Source organism: Balaenoptera acutorostrata, chromosome 7, assembly GCF_949987535.1.
Source record: "Balaenoptera acutorostrata chromosome 7, mBalAcu1.1, whole genome shotgun sequence".
NCBI lineage: Eukaryota > Metazoa > Chordata > Mammalia > Artiodactyla > Balaenopteridae > Balaenoptera > Balaenoptera acutorostrata.
The window spans coordinates 13,966,050-13,978,459 of NC_080070.1; positions in this window are offsets into that span (position 1 = coordinate 13,966,050).

The window sequence follows — 12,410 nt, forward strand, 5'->3', positions numbered from 1 at the left end:
AAAAAAAAAAAAAGACAAATATGACTCTAAAAAATTTTAAACTTTTGTATGAATAAATACGGAAGAGATATCATAATTTAAACTAATAGACAACAGATTCAGAGAAAATATTTATAATACAGAAGAGGATAAATATTCAATAACGATAATAATGAGCTCTTACAAACTAAGGCAGGAGAGAGTAAGAAACTAGTAGAAAATTAGGCAAAAGATATGAACAGATAATTCATAAAAGAAAAAAATGTAATAACCAATAGACACATAAAAATACTATATCAGGGAAATATAAATTAAAGTAACTATGAGATATCACTTTAAATCTATTTTTCAAAAAATTTTTGAAGTGATAATGTCTAGTATTGGCAAGAATGTGGGGAGGAGATTCTCATATATTGTTGGTGGAAATAGGAAGTATTAGAGCCTTTTTGTAAAACAGTTGGCAATATCTATTCAAATTACATTTATTTGTACATTTTTCAAGCCACACCTGCTTTTTTTTTTTTTTGCTTCGTCACACAGTTTGTGGGGATCTCAGTTCCCCGACCAGGGATCGAACCCATGCCATGGCAGTTGACTTTGAGGGTTTACCAGGTATTTTTCGTAAGATGTCTGGTGTGGTCAATTTGTCACCAAGTGACCAATTGGTCTCCTCAATAAACGGTGCAGTATCAAGGGCTCAGCCTTGGTCTCTGTGGCTGGCAGGATGGCAGCAGTAGCTAGAGCCACCTTGGCAAGTGGGAGGCCAGGCTGGGGGGCCGTGAGTAACCTCAGTGTCTGCTCCCGCAGCCAATTTGCTCATGTGCCCATTGTGCCAGCACTGGGATGTCTTATGATATAGGCTGGCTGACATCAACTGGCCTAACCATTTTGTCTCTTTGGTTGTTTAATGCCTTATCCACGGTGGATGCTCTCTGGTGGATGTTAACATTTGATATAAAGATTTGCTCACTGGTGCCAACTCTCATAGTCTACTCACAAGGCTTTTCCCTAGATTTCCTTGTACCAAACTGTCAGTCTCTTCCTTCTAGGCCCCTGATCATTGACCACGGCCCAAGAATCTGCATATTTTCTTCTCTTGGACCACTTCTCCTTCCGTAAAGTGCGTGACCAGTTGTTCAACTCATAGTCCAACTCATAGGGAAGTTCAACTCATAGGGAAGATTTTCCCTACCTACTATTGTTCAAGGCCATCCCTAAAAGTGGACATAATGCAGCCATAATCATATTCAGTTTTCACCCATGTACCTAGTTAACACATCTGTGACCCACGTTTGGCCTTTTCCCTCCTCCTTTAGCTGGTTTTAGAGGACCTCCCATGACAAGGCAGTCATAAGTATGACTGAGGAAAGAGGTACCTGTGCATCTGTGGTGGGTGACAAGGAGGTCTAGGTTCCCTGTTCTGCCCTCTGGTCCTACTTGATTTCACTCTTTTGATGGATTGCTGCTGGGCCCATCTGACCTTATAACTTCGCAGGTCTGACAAAACCCCTAATGAGCATTTCTGGACCCATGGCCCCTTAACTCCCCATAGTCTAATATTCTGTCTCTATCAGGGCCCAGTGATATGCCAGCAAATGTTTCTCAAAGGTGTGTAATTCTCTTCTTCAGAGGGCATGGCCTCACTCCAGAATGGTCAGCACTGTGATTCTCCCACTAGAGCTTGCTCCATACTGAACAGATTTAACTTTTTACAGATTTACCTCAAGACTCAGGTATGGGGACTTCCCTGGTGGCACAGTGGTTAAGAATCCACCTGCCAATGCAGGGGACACGGGCTCGAGCCCTGGTCTGGGAAGATCCCACATGCCGCGGAGCAACTAAGCCCGTGAGCCACAACTACTGAGCCTGCGCTCTAGAGCCCGTAAGCCACAACTACTGAAGCCCGCACACCTAGAGCCCATGCTCTGCAACAAGAGAAGTCACCGCAGTGAGAAGCCCGTGCACCGCAACAAAGAGCACCCCACGCTCGCTGCAACTAGAGAAAGCCCATGCGCAGCAACGAATACCCGACGCAGCCAAAAATAAAATAATTAATTAAAAAAACAAGAAACAAAAAAAAACCTCAGGTATGAGTGAGAGCTGTGGGAATGGAGAACAATTTAAATAATAGATAATATACTATTATGAGAATCGCTCTATTCAACACTGGTTCATGTTCCTTGATCCATCTACAAGGCACCCCAATCCCTCATGTAAATGGGCTGCTGGCAGGCATGTCCCACCAGTCCTCCAAATACACTTGGATCTGGAACACTGCTGAGACTCCAGCTGGGTCCCTGCTGTAAGAGAACATAACGATATCTGGCAAGAGTGTGTAAACTAAGCAATCCAAATTCCCAGATATTATCAGACCAAATGAATAAAATGAGGATATATTAACTCAAAACTCAAAATCACAATGGTTTGGGTCCTTACCAGTTTGATAGTTTGAAACCTCAGCAGCCCATTTAAGGCAGCCTGTAATTATTTCTGGGAACCTGCAAAAGGGATGCTTCCCAGGATCAGACGGCCACCTCGCCCAATTCCAGGGGGTACAATTGACATTGTATCCTGGGTGAATGTCACTCTCTGGAGCACAACTGAGATTCACAGTAAGTAAAATGTGAACAGTGTCCCTGGAATGGTGTAGCATTGACCCTGTGCCTTTCAGGTGTTCACAAACCAACTCCCACTCAGGACCTACTATGTTCTTCCTCTTCTGCTTCAGGTGCCCCTGGCCACTGTTGACTGTCCTTGACATTGCCTGAAGGAGAACCACTGATACTAATGTTGAGGACACCCTTCTCAGGCTCCCCACTACTCATGCCAAGGATGCAGCCCCTTAATAATCCCAGCCCAGTTGTTTGCACATTTCCAGGTCAGGCCTGGGTTCTGTGCGGATATGAGGAGAAAGGCCTGCTCCCTACATCCATGGTACTTTGCTTCTCAGGTGCACAAGCCCAAACCTTACGAAGTCTCTCACCAAAGTGTGCCATCAGCTTCCCCTCTCCATTCATTCTTCATCTCCTGCAAGCAACTCTCAACATTATCCCCTACCAAAAGTTTGCCTTAGCCATGGAATAAGCAACTGGTTTTGGGTAATCTGCCTCAATGCATAATACATCAACATCTCCATATGCCTTCTCCAACCTCCATCCAAAAGGACAAAGAAGCATATATCTAAATCAGAACACCTACTATCTGTGGTTATTTAACGGTGATTGTATGTGTGTATGTATGTATGCATGTATGTATTTAGAGGAAAAAGGGACTGGGTACTTGCTTTATATCTAGACCCATTCTAGAAATAAAACTTTGTAACTTTTAAATTTTAAAAATCTTTAATTTACTGAGTATATTTAACATTTCCAAACTATTTTCCTATGATCTATTTTCCCACAGAGAATAATTAAATAAACCACAGCCAAAGATATGCAATTAACTCTACGCTGAAAACTTGACAATGAAATAAGTCTTCGGGGACAGAGAAAGGAAAACTGGTTTTACACCTTCCATAACTTCAAGTTTCCAACATCCAGCAAGGCCAAATTACAAGGACAAGTGTCTTGAGGAAAACTATAATGGCCTTGAAGAAATTGTTCCTGTTCCACATAATCAAGAAAATTGTAATATTGTTTATAGCTCACAAACACCTCGGAACTGGCAGGTCAATTCAACAAAGGGAATAAATAGATACATTCAGACTTAGTAAAAATAAGCTAGTTAAGAAGATGGATGATCCTCACTTTGGATACTTCAGTACTTACCCGTGTCAATTCTTTTAGCCAAAGGCTTTTATTTTATTTATTTATAAATTTATTTATTTATTTATTTATTTATTTATTTATTTATTTATTTTATTTTTGGCTGCGTTGAGCCTTCGTTGCTGCTCTGGTTGCGGCGAGCAGGGGCTACTCTCCGTTGCGATGCGCGGGCTTCTCACTGCAGTGGCTTCTCTTGTTGTGGAGCACGGGTTCTAGGCTCGCGGGCTTCAGTAGTTGCAGAGGCAGGCTCAGTAGTTGTGGCACATGGGCTTAGTTGCTCTGTGGCATGTGGGATCTTCCCAGACCAGGGCTCGAACCCGTGTCCCCTGCATTGGCAGGTGGATTCTTAACCACTGTGCCACCGGGGAAGCCTGCAATAGAGATTTTTGAGAAAAAGGAGACAGCCAACAGTATCAATGTGTAAATGAGGAGCGGCACTTCATACTGTGAGGTAGGGAAGGTGATGAGAATGAATAAAAATGCATAGAAGTTCCCACTTGGGGGAAACTAAAGAGTTCATGCCTTAAAGCCTCTATTTTCTCTGTGAAGTAGGAAGCAAGATCCCGTAGAAAGGTTTCTATACTCAAGAATCAAAGACAAAAGCCAAACACAGATTTGAAAATCAGCATTAGAGACATTAAATACCAAAAAACAGTAATAGGAGTTCTGATGTCTCTAACGTTGGGTACTATTAGAGATTTGCTTTTTAACAATCTACTGTATATGAGGCTCTTCCAGAGCAATGGTAAGTGTTAAAACAAACAAACCAAAGTCTAAGACTCTCATTATTGTTCAGATTACATAAAAGCCTAGTGCAGTGTTTGGCACCAAGTAGGTATGCAGTAAGTATTTGTGGAGTGAATGAATAAATGAAGATATGAACTATGAGACATCATAAAAATATCTTAAGAACAAGAAGATACTACGACAGGTTTTGCTGCAAATATTTAAAATAAAAAATATGTACGGGCTTCCCTGGTGGCGCAGTAGTTAAGAATCCGCCTGCCAATGCAGGGGACACGGGTTCGAGCCCTGGTCCGGGAAGATCCCACATGACGCGGAGCAACTAAGCCCGTGCGCCACAACTACTGAGCCTGCGCTCTAGAGCCCGCAAGCCACAACTACTGAAGCCCGTGTGCCACAACTACTGAAGCCCGCGCGCCTAGAGCCTGTGCTCTGCAACAAGAGAAGCCACCACAATGAGAAGCCTGCGCCCCGCAACAAAGAGTAGCCCCCGCTCACTGCAACTAGAGAAAGCCCGCGTGCAGCAGCAAAGACCCAATGCAGCCAAAAATAAAATAAATTAATAAATAAATAAATTTAAAAATATATATATGTACTCCAAACACACACTTAGATTAACATAACAACATTTAAGATGTGAGAAAAATCTCAATTGATAGGTAGAGATACATTATAGGGTCTTATTAAAACCTGAGCAAGATACAGCAGAACTTTGTTTCATGACTCTTATTGTCTATAAATTATGATACAAAATGGTTTAATTCCAGTGTATCAGAAAATAAAAAGTATTATCAAACTAGATTTATCAGGAATAATCTTAGGCAGGTAATGTAAGAAGGTAAAACTTAATGTAATATTAATAGATGCCTTACAAGTTTTTAATTGCCTGAAAAAAAATTCCTTTGGAAACTTACCACAATGTTTTATTATACCATAGGTACGTATTACTTTTATATAGAAAATGTTTCTTCCAACATCTTTGGAAAAATTTCAAATGTACAGAAAAGTTAAAAGAACAGTATTACAAACACATTACTATATCCGTCTAGGTTCCCCCTTTTCTTTATCTCTATCTCCATTTTTTTCTGAGCCACTTTAAAATAAGTTGCAGAAATAATGACATTTCAGCCCTAAACACTTCACCACTCATCTCATAGGAATAAGAATATTAACATTAATTAAATTAATTAACTTAGTTCACAATTACTATTTAATATACAGCCCATATTTAAATTTTCCCAACTGTCCCCAAAATATCTCTTATAGTTTATTTTCTTATCCGGGATTCAGTTAAGTTTCATGTATTGCATTTGGTTGTTGTATCTCTTTACTCTGTTTTAAACTAGAATAGTCCTCTGCCCTTGCCTTTTTTTTTGTTTTTCACAATATTGAATTCTTAAAGAGTTAGAGTCGGTTGTCTTATATAACGTCCCACGTTCTGGATTTGATTGTCTCCTCATGATTTCATTCAGGTTAAACATATTTGGGCCCAAATACTACATAGACTATGTACTGCATCAGGACTTACATAGTGCTGAAGTGTTCCCCTATTGGTGGTGCTAAATTTTATTACTTGGTTAATACAGTGGCTGCCAGATCTCTCCACTGTAAATATACACTTCCCCTTTATAATTAGTAAGAGGTCTGTGCGGTGGTGTTATGAAACCATGAGACGGTCCTGTTCCCCAACAGTCTTTTACCCAATAATAGTTTTAGCAATTATTCATGGTCCTGACTTGGAGTAATGATTACACTGGTGGTTGCAAAATGGTAATTTTTCTAATTCTATCATATCCTTGCTCTTGCATATACCAAGGCACATCCTGTGCAAGCTCAATTTATACATTTACTTCCCTAGATCTGGATCAACCATTTCTTAAAGCCCGTGTTACTTTTCGTGGAGAATGCCCTTTCAAAACCAAGATCCAGGCACCAGATATACTTACTACTACTCCCAGGCACTTCTTTCAGCGGGCAGAGCTAAGAACCTATGAATCTATATCTATATCTATATCTATGTAGACTACATATAAACATAAGTGTTTATATATTGTACTATTTATTATTTATATTATTTTTAATATATTAAAATATATAATTATATATTTATATACTGTATATATTACAATAATTATAATTATTATATAGTATATATTTTTAATACATTAAAATAATATATTAAAATAATATATGAATGATATATTATTCATATTATTTTAATATATTAAAATATATAATATTATATATAATATAATAATACATTATTATATATAATATTATTTATTATTTATAATATTATTTATAATACTGTTATTGGGTTGGCCAAAAAGTTCGTTTGGCTTTTTCTGTTAAAAAAATATATTATAAAAAAAAAAAAATATATATATATATATATATATAATATATCTACATAAGTACATACATAATTCTTAAGTACTTATATATATATACACATACACACACACATAAGTAGTTATGTAGTATACACATATATTCTACATAGGTATAGCCATAGATACAAATATATAGATTATATATTTATAAGTATATACTGTTGACTTCTTTTGTTTTCTTTTTGGCCGTATGGCATGGCATGCAGAACTTCCCAGACCAGGGATCAAACCCGTGCCCCCTGCAGGGTAAGTGCAGAATCTTAACCACTGGACCACCAGGGAAGTCCCTACAGTTGACTCTTGAACAATGCAGGGGTTAGGGGCACTGACCCGCCTCGCAGTTGAAAATCCATGTATAACTTACAGTTAGTCCGCTGTATACACAGTTCCTCCGTATCCGCAGTTCTGCATCGGTGGATTCAACCAACCTCGGATCATGTAGTACTGTAGTATTTACTATTGAAAAAGACCTATGTATAAGCAGACCCATGCAGCTCCAACCTGTGTTATTCAAGGGACAACTGTATACACTTTTATAGCATATGTACTTATATAGTACATGCATGTTCTTAATGCAATATATATACTTACTAGTATGTATTTTCCTAATTGTATCATTCCTTCTCTGTATATTAACTAGCATATATTCTTTTAAAAATTATACAGTATGTCTGTGTGTGTGTATATTTATAGTATGTGTATATATACATATATTTTTCCCCCTAAATCTTATGTTAATACTGCTACTTCCAATTCAAATCCAACACCACAGGGTTCTTCTTCAACTTCCCCTGTTCCATATGTATTTCTACTTTTTCCACAGAAAGAACCCCGATTCCCAATATCAACATATGTACTCATTTGCTCTATGCCACAATAATGACAAGTTGTTGCAGAATTACAAAACCAAGATGACTACCGATAATAAATCTAAATAAAGTTGAAGATTTATTTGTAGTTAATTTTGCTTTTAGAATCTATTCCAGTCAGTACGTAATCAGAAGCAGAAGCCCTAGGAAATGTAAATAACAAGGAATTTACTATAGGGATTTGATCTTATGCAGTTGTGGAGGTGTTTAAGGAGTCTCTGTGAGGCCGGTGTTTCTGGGTCTGCTGCTGGAACCTGTGAGGAGGGACTGCAGTATAAGTCAGATGCTCACTACCTGAGGTTCTCATGGCAACTCCAGTGATGGGGGTCCTGCAGGAGAAGCCAGTGCTCGCCACCAGTTAAAAGCCCACTCCACCAAAATGGTATTGCTTATTGTCAGTTCTGTCTTATGGAAGGGAGTCACCACAGAGCTTGAAGAGTTACCCTCACAAATCCGTTTCTTACATCTTTGGTGAAGGGAGTGTGTTTTGGACCCTTTCATGGGATATATTTAAGGAGATGGTGAGCAGGTCTTACAGGATGGAAGAGGATTCTGGGAAACAAGTCCAGTTTAGCTAATATAACACAGTGTAAATCCACCATAGTCTACAGTCAGAAAACTATACTCAGAAGCTACTTGAATTAACCATTTTCTCTGTGTAGTTATGTTTTCAATTTGATGTACAATTAGGTTCATTTGGTTAGATTTTACTTTTTCATTTATTTACATGTCTCATAAAGTAAAACTATATTAGAAGGTATACTCAGAGAAGTCTCACTCCCACACTATCTCCTCCACCCTGCTCTGACCCATCCCTTATCAGGTACTAGTTTCACTATATAGATATAGTTTTCCATATATATATATATATATATATATGGAAAACTATACCTTGCAATAAAAGCACACTTTAAAAATTTAATACCCCAAATTACCAAATTCACAAAGAATATTTCAAAGAACTCTGTATCTTATTAACACACCCAAGGATAGTATAAGCAAGATGTTATAAGATGAAATAACATATTGACATAAACATCCTTTGGTAAATGTTAGAAATATAATATCTAACAAATTTTGTGAATTAAAAAGCAAGGGCTTCCTTCAAGAATTAAAGTCTGAGAAATGTGAGTTCAGGGGAAGAGATGTCCAATGCTAAAAAGACTGAAAATCTAGACTTGATACAATAGCATTTTATTTAAAAAACAACAAAGTTTTTTTGTTGACTGTAACCTTCATATGTATCAATAATGGGTGCTTATATGATTTTTGATTATATTAACAGAAGCATGGTTCCTAGGTTATTGCAATGAGAGATTCTATTCTTTGTTGGTTGGATCAAATCTGGAACAGTGTTTAATTCATGGGACCACGTTTTAACAGGAACATTGAAAAGAGTATGCAGAAAGATGAGAAAATGCTTAGACAGAACTCCCTTCAAATATTTGAAAGCAGTTCCACAGAATAAGAAACAAACTCATCTTGTGTTCCTCTATAAGGCGAAACTCAGATCAGAATATAGATGTCATAAAGAGGAGGATTTCAAGTTAACTTCAGAAAAAATAAGTTACAGTTGAATGTACTGTATTAGTGAGGTCCCTACCACTAAAGTATTTGGTAGCGTTTAAAATTCCACAGAGATTCCAAGTATCTCCCAGTGGGAAGATTGTGGGGAATCAACTCTATGATTCTGTTTTCTATTCACACCTAAATAGCTTCTGAGAGTAGCCCACTATTAAACAATATAGGATGTGTTATTTGTAATGATGACCTTGATTCATAAAGAAAATATTAAACTGTGATTAGCTCTACAGCATTGAACACGGTTGGAGCTATAGAAGCTTCCTAGAGGCTGTTTACCTGTTTTCGAGCAGTTGACCAATTCATGTGGGATCAGACCTGGCTGGGCAAGTCTGGCTGATGGGTGGGACTATCCAGTGTCTATAGAATGCAGGATTCAGGTTAGAAACACCAGTCGGAAATAAACTTATCTCCAGGGAAGAGAGGGTCAGGCCTATCAGCAAGGCTTCGTAACAGTGTCTCAGCCATCATCTGGAGCAATGTTCGGAGTAGCGCTTCTCACCTAGATTTGTTTTCCAGCTTCCTGTGAATACGTGAATGCCCTAGGGGAAAAGGGGATGGTGAGAAAAAGCTAAAAGAACTGTGTTGACTACAATGTCTGTAAGACTTTAAAATGCAAGATAAGACTGCTTTGATGCCCATATGGCATGCTATAACACAAAAGGGAGGTGTTATTTCTGTTTCTGCTCAACACAAACTGGCTTGGCTCATTAGAGGCTCCAAGAACACAGTGCCACTGTTTTGTGTACAGGGTTTCAGCACATCAACACTACCAAATCCCATCAGCGCTGGGATTTGGGGGGAAATGCCCAAGAGGAGAGAGTTAGGATGTGTCCAATAGCCAAGGACCTGCATTTAGTTTTGCAGGCAGTGGGGGCCTCAGAAGCTAAAGAAAGAAGGTAAGGCCTTCTTCAGTACCATACTGAGATATGTCTTGGTGATTCTCAGTAATAAACGGGGGAGAGTTTAAGTGTAGAATCCCCTTGGGAGAAGGTGAGGATAAGCAGCCATTTCTACAGAGTAGCTAGTTCATTATTCTAAACACAATCTGTCTGTACATTAAATATGTCTGTAAATTCTTTGACACGTCTTTCATTGAGAGGTGGGTTCTATAGTCTCTCTCCATGAATTTGGGCTGGACTTTGTGACTTACCTGTATCCAATAAAATGCAGCAGAAGTGATGCTGTGTGACTTAGGAAGCTAGGTCATAAAATGCAATACAGCGTCCACCTTGCTTACAGGAACCCTAGTACATGGAGCCCTCGGCCGCCTTGTTACAAGTCTGACCACCCTGAGGCAGCCATGCTAGGAGGAAGCTCAGGCCACGTGAAGAGAGTATTTAGGCATCCTGGCTGACTGCCTTACCTGAGGTCCCAGCTTCAACCACCTGACATATGAGGAAATCAGCCTCCAGGTGATTCCAGACCCCCATGACTGAGACACCTCCAGGCATTCAGTCTTCTCAGCTGAGGTCACAGGCATCATGGAGCAGAAATAAGCGATGTCTGCTATGCTTTGTCTGAATTCTAACCAAGAGGGTAACTTTATGTTTCACAAAGGGCAAACCTATAATGTTTGATCCTCACAATGACACAGATAGATAGGACTGGCATTATCACTCCCCTCGTTTTACAGATTGAAACAACAACAAACAGGTATTTGTGCTTACCAGCCTTGAGATTACATAGCCAAGATGTGGTGTGGTGACACTAAAATCCTGATCTTTGGAGTCCAAAGTTTATGCTTTCTCTGTATTTTCCCATGTGGATCCTGTGGGTCTTTAGAATGGCCTAAGGAAATCAGTAAGATATATCTTGAAGACGAAGTCAGAAAATGTTTTATTTATTTATTTGGCTGCGCCAGGTCTTAGTTGAGGCATGCAGGATCTTCGTTGGAGCATGTGGGCTCTTAGTTGCGGCATGTGGGATCTAGTTCCCGACCAGGGATGGAACCCGGGCCCCCTGCCACGGGAGTGCAGAGTCTTAATCACTGGACCACCAGGGAAGTCCCCAGAAAATGCTGAATAAATGAAAGCTAACAAGAATCAATATTAAATTGATGAGATCAGCCATCCTGTGGAGAAAAAATATCACGTAAAATATTGTGGCTGATAAAGAAAACTATACTTGTGGATATTGAAGAATCCTTGCATCCTTGGGATAAATCCCTATAAAATAGATAACTAATAAGAACACAGGGAACTGTGTATAGCACAGGGAACTCTACTCAATACTCTGTAATGGCCTATATGGGAAAAGAATCTAAAAAAAAAAAAAAAGAGTGGATATATGTATACGTATAACTGATTCACTTTGCTGTATACCTGAGGCTAACACAACATTGTAAATCGACTATACTCCAATAAAAATTAAAAAAAAAAAAAGAAGGCTATACTTTAAAATGAAACCAATGGAATAAAAATCTTAGGAGTTTTAAATGTTATGAAGAAGTGTTATAATGATATAATATTTCTAGGGGCTGATTTTTAGAAAATGAAATAGGACTGTTAGAGAATAAAAAAAACTCTGCTAATTGTATTTCTGATGGTATCAAGGGGAAAAGGTGCTATGACTGGCTGCTGGTTCTATGTTTGTCTGCTTAGATTTCCTTATAGTAAAGAAGGGTGCTTCAGAATAGTATAGCTTGATGACATTATCCCTTAGGATAATCTTCATTTACACTACTTTTGTCAAGCCACATTTTGATTTAAATTTAGTGTCTCAAGGTGACTTCTCTACTTGGAAGGGAAAGTACAAAGAAGCTAACAAAGCATACCATGCTCATTCTATAGGTGGTATTTTGTATTTTTCAGTGTAGGGTAATATTAATATTCTGATTAAACAAGCAGTCTCATACACAACTCCTTACCTTGGGAGTAAGGATCTCCTCTTGGGGTCATGGTAACTCTATCCATACACAGACATTCTGCTTCAGAAGTCAGTAGGACGGCTTTCTATCTCTTGAATCATGGTGAATACAAGAAGGTCACTGGTGACTTTTCCCCTATGGGTAGTACACTTAAAGCTTCTCATGACTTGATGTTTACATTGCTTTGTGATTAACTGCACACCATCTGGAG